The sequence below is a fragment of the Salvelinus fontinalis genome, chromosome 28 (assembly GCF_029448725.1).
Source record: "Salvelinus fontinalis isolate EN_2023a chromosome 28, ASM2944872v1, whole genome shotgun sequence".
Taxonomy (NCBI): Eukaryota; Metazoa; Chordata; class Actinopteri; order Salmoniformes; family Salmonidae; genus Salvelinus; species Salvelinus fontinalis.
The window spans coordinates 39,165,646-39,174,634 of NC_074692.1; the positions used below are offsets into that span (position 1 = coordinate 39,165,646).

At 45.8% G+C, this 8,989-nt stretch overlaps 1 long non-coding RNA gene across 1 annotated transcript; it reads left to right on the forward strand.

Moving 5' to 3' along the window:
- Nucleotides 1-284: 284 nt before the first annotated feature.
- LOC129826693 (uncharacterized) lies at nt 285-4,904 on the forward strand. Its single transcript, XR_008755054.1, has 3 exons — nt 285-328; nt 526-580; nt 4,041-4,904. It is a non-coding gene; the product is annotated as an uncharacterized LOC129826693 (long non-coding RNA).
- The last annotated feature ends 4,085 nt before the right edge of the window (nt 4,905-8,989 follow it).

The following is an 8,989-nucleotide window of genomic DNA, read 5'->3' on the forward strand; positions in this document are numbered from 1 at the left end:
CTGTCTGTCTCTCTTTTCTCCCTCTACCCCCCCTCTTTCTCACTCTCTTTCTGGCAAGTGTAAACAGTAGGTTCATACATGGACAGAGCTGTACCTATCTGCCATGTTCATATCAGCCCTCTATATTAAAGCCTGCGCAGTGGCTCTATCGCTGGCTTTTTGGGGAAATTGGTTGATAATGTCTTTCCTCTCAAATGGAAGGGAGTGGAATGGTAATAATAATAATAATAATAAACGCCTCAGTTCACAAGCAGATTGTGATATTTGACAGTGTGCCTCCACTCTCTCCTTCTCCTAGCATATTCCGGCCTCAGAGAATTACATCAAGGTGGGGAGAATTTTTGTTAACACAAATTACGATATGAGGATCACTCGCTGTGCAAGAGTCATCTGATTCAAAATGAATCTTGAGTATTGCAAAGAAAGATGTTTGCGTTGATGTTTGACGTTGTATTGTAAAATTCCCTGTTGTAACCTCTCTCGCTCTCTCTCTCTCTCTCTCTCTCTGTGTCTGTCTGTCTACAGTACAGTGTCAGAAGAGCAGGTGGCTTCTACAAACTTTAACGAGAATGTCAACCAGGTCAGTCATTTGTTATTCACATCACCTCAAGTTCTGTTTGCTTGAGCTGTTAGCCAATGACTGGTCCCTTCAGAGCATCATTCCAAAGACCACCACTAAGTGGAACACTCTGCCTATGAGTAGGGTCCATACTTATAGAGCCCACTAGGGACACCTCTCCACTAGTAGCATATGCCTGTGTCCATATGGAGAGCAACAGCCATTCCAGCCTCATATGTCTGACCTGTCTCATCCGCTCTCTGTCATCTCTCTGGAGAGGAGGTTGACTCTGTCAGAAATCTGCTGGGGTCCAACAGGGTGGTCGTGTTGTACAGTATTAATCTCTCCAAAGGCTGTGTTGTGTAACCTTACCCTTTGATGATCACCACCAAATAAGAGAGAGAGAGAGAGAGGACACATCACTGAGAGAGAGGGGGCACATCACGAGAGAGAGGGGACACATCACTGAGAGAGAGGGGGTACATCACGAGAGAGAGGGGACACATAATGAGAGAGAGGTGACACATCACGAGAGAGAGGGGACACATCATGAGAGAGAAAGGACACATCACAAGAGAGAGAAGGGACACATCACAAGAGAGAGAAGGAACATATCACGAGAGAGAGAAGGGACACATCACGAGAGAGAGAAGGGACACATCACGAGAGAGAGGGGAGACATCACGAGAGAGAGAGAAAGAGAGAGGGGGACACGGCATGAGAGAGAGGGGACACATCACGAGAGAGAGAGGGGACACATCATGAGAGAGAGGGGACACATTGAGAGAGAGAGAGAGAGAGAGAGAGAGAGGGGACACATCACGAGAGAGAGAGAGAGAGAGAGAGAGGGGGGGGGGCACGACATGAGAGAGAGGGGACACATCACGAGAGAGAGAGGGGACACGGCACGAGAGAGAGAGAGATGGGGAAGAGAAAGAGAGAAAGGGGGGACATCATGAGAGAGGGAGAGAGGGGACACATCATGAGAGAGAGCGAGAGAGAGAGAGAGAGAGAGAGGGGGGGGGGGCACATGAGAGAGTGAGAGAGAGTGGGGGGACACATCACGAGAGAGAGAGAGAGAGAGAGAGAGAGAGAGAGAGAGAGAGAGAGAGAGAGAGAGAGAGAGAGAGAGAGAGAGAGAGAGAGAGAGAGAGAGTGGACACATCACGAAAGAGAGAGGGGGCACATCACGAGAGAGAGAGAGAGAGGGGACACATCATGAGAGAGAGAGAGAGGGGGGACACATCATGAGAGAGAGAGAGAGAGAGAGAGAGAGAGAGAGAGAGAGAGAGAGAGAGAGAGAGAGAGAGAGAGAGAGGGGGGGGGGGACATGAGAGAGTGAGAGAGAGTGGGGGGACACATCATTCCAAAGACCACCACTAAGTGGAACACTCTGCCTATGAGTAGGGTCCATACTTATAGAGCCCACTAGGGACACCTCTCCACTAGTAGCATATGCCTGTGTCCATATGGAGAGCAACAGCCATTCCAGCCTCATATGTCTGACCTGTCTCATCCGCTCTCTGTCATCTCTCTGGAGAGGAGGTTGACTCTGTCAGAAATCTGCTGGGGGTCCAACAGGGTGGTCGTGTTGTACAGTATTATCTCTCCAAAGGCTGTGTTGTGTAAACCTTACCCTTTGATGATCACCACCAAATAAGAGGAGAGAGAGAGAGGAGACACATCACTGAGAGAGAGGGGGCACATCACGAGAGAGAGGGGGACACATCACTGAGAGAGAGGGGGTACATCACGAGAGAGAGGGGACACATAATGAGAGAGAGGTGACACATCACGAGAGAGAGGGGACACATCATGAGAGAGAAAGGACACATCACAAGAGAGAGAAGGGACACATCACAAGAGAGAGAAGGAACATATCACGAGAGAGAGAAGGGACACATCACGAGAGAGAGAAGGGACACATCACGAGAGAGAGGGGAGACATCACGAGAGAGAGAGAAAGAGAGAGGGGGAACACGGCATGAGAGAGAGGGGACACATCACGAGAGAGAGAGGGGACACATCATGAGAGAGAGGGGACACATTGAGAGAGAGAGAGAGAGAGAGAGAGAGAGGGGACACATCACGAGAGAGAGAGAGAGAGAGAGAGAGGGGGGGGGGGGCNACATCATGAGAGAGAAAGGACACATCACAAGAGAGAGAAGGGACACATCACAAGAGAGAGAAGGAACATATCACGAGAGAGAGAAGGGACACATCACGAGAGAGAGAAGGGACACATCACGAGAGAGAGGGGAGACATCACGAGAGAGAGAGAAAGAGAGAGGGGGACACGGCATGAGAGAGAGGGGACACATCACGAGAGAGAGAGGGGACACATCATGAGAGAGAGGGGACACATTGAGAGAGAGAGAGAGAGAGAGAGAGAGAGAGGGGACACATCACGAGAGAGAGAGAGAGAGAGAGAGGGGGGCACGACATGAGAGAGAGGGGACACATCACGAGAGAGAGAGGGGACACGGCACGAGAGAGAGAGAGATGGGGAGAGAAAGAGAGAAAGGGGGGACATCATGAGAGAGGGAGAGAGGGGACACATCATGAGAGAGAGCGAGAGAGAGAGAGAGAGAGAGAGAGAGAGAGAGAGAGAGAGAGAGAGAGAGAGAGAGAGAGAGAGAGGGGACACATCACGAAAGAGAGAGGGGGCACATCACGAGAGAGAGAGAGAGAGAGAGAGAGAGGGGACACATCATGAGAGAGAGAGGGTACACATGAGAGAGAGAGAGGGGACACATCACGAGAGATGGAGGGGATACATTGTAGGATGACACATTTTGCACATGGGAAACTCCGAAGTGTGCAAGTGAGTTATGCCCGATCAGTGTCTTTGCTAACCAACACCATTCCTCTCCATACACACACGTCTACACAAATATGATTAAACCTTATTGCCATCTGTGCAGTCAGTGCACTGACAGTTCTTTCATTACAGAAGCTTATTGGCCCCATATAAATGATTTCTATGATTGGCCCATCGTCAGTCTTCCGTTTTCCCATTGGAGGCTGTGACAGTCAACACTGCTGAAGTTAGGCCGACACACATGCTCTAACAGCTGGTTGTGTGTCTCATCAGGAATGTGCAGAGGATCACAGTGGGCTCAGGCTGCCACATCCCCCTACTGATCCTGTGTTCACTCTTTGTTTTCTTATTAGCCTTTAAGGAAATATCCCTATATACTGTGTATTAACAGATATGTATACCCCCCCCCCCCTAGCGGCCATGTTGCTAATTCTAAAACTTGCATTTATATTTTAGTAATTTAGTAGATGCTCCTAACGAAGCAATTAGGGTGATGTGCCTTGCTCAAGGGCTCATCAACAGAATTTTCAACTAGTTGGCTCTGGGATTCTAACCAGCATCCTTTTGGTTACTGGCCAAACGCTCTTAACCGCTTGGCTACCTGCTGCCCTTGTGCTGCTGCTAATACTGACCTGTTGTATATGTTTCCTGTGTTAACAGATAGCCACCCAGGAAGCGGTGCTAATAGCCATGGTAGCCTGTCTGGACTGTCCACACCAGTGGCCGGAGCTGATCACCATCCTGCTGGAGCCAGTGAAGGATCAGGACAGGCCACAGCAGAACAGGGCTCTGTTCACCTTTCACCAAGACCCTCGCTTCCAAACGACTGTTTTAGGGCGTAAGCACGTCTGCCTGCCATTAGATCTCCTTCTCTTTTTACATGGACTTCTCTCACCCCACTTAAAAAAGGAAGAATTATTCCGCACTTCATTAGCTCCTTCCAAGGCAGCGGCTACTATTCCTTGGGCCCAACCACGATTACGCAATGACATACAATAAAACAGTACGTAACACAACACGTTATTACACACCACTCTTCCATAACATATCTACAATACAAAATAAATCATTGCGCAAAATAGCAATATTAAAGTGTATGTGTGTAGAGTGTGTGTGTTAACATGTGTGTGTGTGCCAGTCTGTACTGTTCCATAAGGTGTGCTCTCGCACCTTGGCTAACCGGGCTATCTGCATTGTGTCCCACCACCCACCAACCCCTCTTTTACGCTACTGCTACTCTCTGTTCATCATATTTGCATAGTCACTTCAACCATATCTACATGTACATACTACCTCAATCAGCCTGACTAACCGGTGTCTGTTTGTAGCCTCGCTACTTTTATAGCCTTGCTACTGTATATAGCCTGTCTTTTTACTGTTGTTTTATTTCTTTACCTACCTATTGTTCACCTAATACCTTTTTTGCACTATTGGTTAGAGCATGTACGTAAGCATTTCACTGTAAGGTCTACTACACCTGTTGTATTCGGCGCACGTGACAAATAAAGTTTGATTTGATTTGTAGTTTTATCTATTTTTTTCAATCTGATTTTACTGCTTGACTGAGTTACATGATGTGGAATAGAGTTCCATGTAGTCATGGCATAGCTCTACGTAGTACTTTGCGTTTCCCAGAGTCGATGTTCTAACCGACTTGCCAAAACTATAGTTTGTTAACAAGATATTTGTGGAGTGGTTGAAAAATGAGTTTTAATGACTCCAACCTAAGTGTATACCCTTCAACAGTTTGGACACCTACTCATTCAAGGGTTTTTCTTTATTTTACTATTTTCTACATTGTAGAATAATAGTGAAGACATCAGAACTATAAAATAACACAAACAGTTGAAGTCGGAAGTTTACATACACCTTACCCAAATACATTTAAATGTCTGACATTTAATCCTAGTTCAAATTCCCTGTCTTAGGTCAGTTAGGATCACCACTTTATTTTAAGAATGTGAAATGGCAGAATAATAGTAGAGAGTGATTTAATTCAGTGTTTATTTCTTTCATCACATTGCCAGTGGGTCAGAAGATTACATACACTTAATTAGTATTTGGTAGCATTGCTTTTAAATTGTTTAACTTGGGTCAAACGTTTTGGGTAGCCTTCCACAAGCTTCCCACAATAAGTTGGGTGAATTTTGGCCCATTCCTCCTGACAGAGCTGGTGTGACTGAGTTAGGTTTGTAGGCCTCCTTGCTCGCACACGCTTTTTCAGTTCAGCCCACACATTTTCTACTGAGGTCAGGGCGTTATGATGGCCACTCTAATACCTTGACTTTGTTGTCCTTAAGCAATTTTGCCACAACTTTGGAAGAATGCTTGGGGTCATTGTCCATTTGGAAGACCGATCTGCGATCAAGCTTTAACTTCCTGACTGATGTCTTGAGATGTTGCTTCAATAAATCCACATAATTTTCCTGCCTCAAGATGCCACCTATTTTGTGAAGTGCACAAGTCCCTCCTGCAGCAAGGCACCCCCACAATATGATGCTGCCACCACCGCTGCTTCATGGTTGGAATGGTGTTCTTCAGCTTGCAAGCATCCCCCCTTTTCCCCCAAACAAAACTAAGGTCATTATGGCCAAACAGTTCTATTCTTGTTTCATCAGACCAGAAGACATTTCTCCAAAAAAGTGCGATCTTTGTCCCCATGTGCAGTTGCAAACCGTAGTCTGGCTTTTTTATGGCGGTTTTGAAGCAGTGGCTTCTTCCTTGCTGAGCAGCCTTTCAGGTTATGTCGAGGTAGAACAGTTGAAACTGGAGCAGCAGCACAGCCAGGTGGACTGGGGACAACAAGGAGTCATCATGCCAGGTAGTCCTGAGGCATGGTCCTAGGGCTCAGGTCCTCTGAGAGAGAGAAAGAAAGAAAGAGAGAATTAGAGAGAGCATACTTAAATTCACACAGGTCACTGGATAAGACAGGAGAAATACTCAAGATATAACAGACTGACCCTAGCCCCCCGACATGTAAACTACTGCAACATAATTACTGGAGGCTGAGACAGGAGGGGTCAGGAGACACTGTGGCCCCATCCGATGATACCCCCAGACAGGGCCAAACAGGCAGGATATAACCCCACCCACTTTGCCAAAGCACAACCCCCACACCAATAGAGGGATATCCTCAACCACCAACTTATCATCCTGAGACAAGGCCGAGTATAGCCCACAAAGATCTCCGCCACGGCACAACCCAAGTGGGGGCGCCAACACAGACAGGAAGACCACGTCAGTGACTCAACCCACTCAAGTGACGCACCCCTCCTAGGGACGGCATGGAAGAGCACCAGTAAGCCAGTGACTCAGCCCCTGTAATAGGGTTAGAGGCAGAGAATCCCAGTGGAGAGAGGGGAACCGGCCAGGCAGAGACAGCAAGGGCGGTTCGTTGCTCCAGAGCCTTTCCGTTCACCTTCACACTCCTGGGCCAGATTACACTCAATCATAGGTCCTACTGAAGAGATGAGTCTTCAATAAAGACTTACAGGTTGAGACCGAATCTGCGTCTCTCACATGAGTAGGCAGACCATTCCATAAAAATTGAGCTCTATAGGAGAAAGCCCTGCCTCCAGCTGTTTGCTTAGAAATTCAAGGGACAATTAGGAGGCCTGCGTCTTGTGACCATAGCGTACGTGTAGGTATGTACGGCAGGACCAAATCGGAAAGATAGGTAGGAGCAAGCCCATGTAATGCTTTGTAGGTTAGCAGTAAAACCTTGAAATCAGTCCTTGCCTTAACAGGAAGCCAGTGTAGGGAGGCTAGCACTGGAGTAATATGATCACATTTTTTGGTTCTAGTCAGGATTCTAGCAGCCGTATTTAGCACTAACTGAAGTTTATTTTGTGATTTATCCAGGTAGCCGGAAAGTAGAGCATTGCAGTAGTCTATCCTAGAAGTAACAAAAGCATGGATAAATTTTTCTGCATCATTTTTGGACAGAAAATATCTGATTTTTGCAATGTTATGGAAATGGAAAACAGCTGTCCTTGAAACAGTCTTGATATGTTCATCAAAAGAGAGATCAGGGTCCAGAGTAACGCCGACGTCCTTCACAGTTTTATTTGAGACGACTGCACAAACATCAAGATTAATTGTCAGATCAACAGGAGATCTCTTTGTTTCTTGGGACCTAGAACAAGCATCTCTGTTATGTCCGAGTTTTAAAGTAGAACGTTTGCAGCCATCCACTTCCTTATATCTGAAACACAGGCTTCCTTCGAGGGCAATTTTGGGGATTCACCATGTTTCATTGAAATGTACAGCTGTGTGTCATCCGCATAGCAGTGAAAGTTAACATTATGTTTTCGAATGACATCCCCAAGAGGTAAAATATATAGTGAAAACAATAGTGGTACTAAAACGTAACCTTGAGGAACACCGAAATTTACAGTTGATTTGTCAGAAGACAAACCATTTACAGAGACAAACTCATATCTTTCCGACAATTAAGATCTAAACCAGGGCAGAATTTGTCCGTGTAGACCAATTTTGGTTTCCAATCTCTCCAAAAGAATGTGGTGATCGATGGTATCAAAAGCAGCACTAAGGTCTACGAGCACGAGGACAGATGCAGAGCCTCGGTCTGACGCCATTAAAAGGCCATTTACCACTTTCACAAGTGCAGTCTCAGTGCTATGATGTGGTCTAAAACCAGACTGAAGCATTTTGTATACATTGTTTATCTTCAGGAAGGCATTGAGTTGCTGCGCAACAGCTTTTTCTACCATTTTTGAGAGAAATGGGAGATTCGATATAGGCCAATAGTTTTTATATTTTCTGGGTCAAGGTTTGGCTTTTTCAAGAGAGGCTTTATTACTGCCACTTTTAGTGAGTTTGGTACACATCTGGTGGATAGAGAGCCGTTTATAATGTTCAACATAGGAGGGCCAAGCACAGGAAGCAGCTCTTTCAGTAGTTTCGTTGGAATAGGGTCCAGTATGCAGCTTGACGGTTTAAAGGCCATGATTATTTTCATCATTGTGTCAAGAGATATAGTACTTAAACATTTGAGTGTCTCTCTTGATCCTAGGTCCTGGCAGAGTTCTGCAGACTCAGGACAATTGAGCTTTGGAGGAATACGCAGATTTAAAGAGGAGTCCGTAATTTGCTTTCTAATGATCATGATCTTTTCCTCAAAGAAGTTCATGAATTTATCACTGCTGAAATGAAAGCCATCCTCTCTTGGGGAATGCTGCTTTTTAGTTAGCTTTGCGACAGTATCTAAAATACATTTCGGATTGTTCTTATTTTCCTCAATTAAGTTGGAAAAATAGGATGATTTGGCAGCAGTGACGGCTCTTCGATACTGCAAGGTACTGTCTTTCCAAGATAGTCGGAAGACTTCCAGTTCGGTGTGGCGCCATTTCCGCTCCAATTTTCTGGTATCTTGCTTCAGAGCTCGGGTATTTTCATTGTTTCACAATAAACATTGTTACTTCACACGGTCTGCACTTGGGTCTTACATTGATTCCTGATAATATGGATTCATGTAGTAACAAAAAAGTGTTAAACAAATCAAACTATATTTTAGATTTTAGATTCTTCAATATAGCCACCCGTTGCGTTGATGACAGCTTTGCACACTCTTGGTATTCTCTCAACCA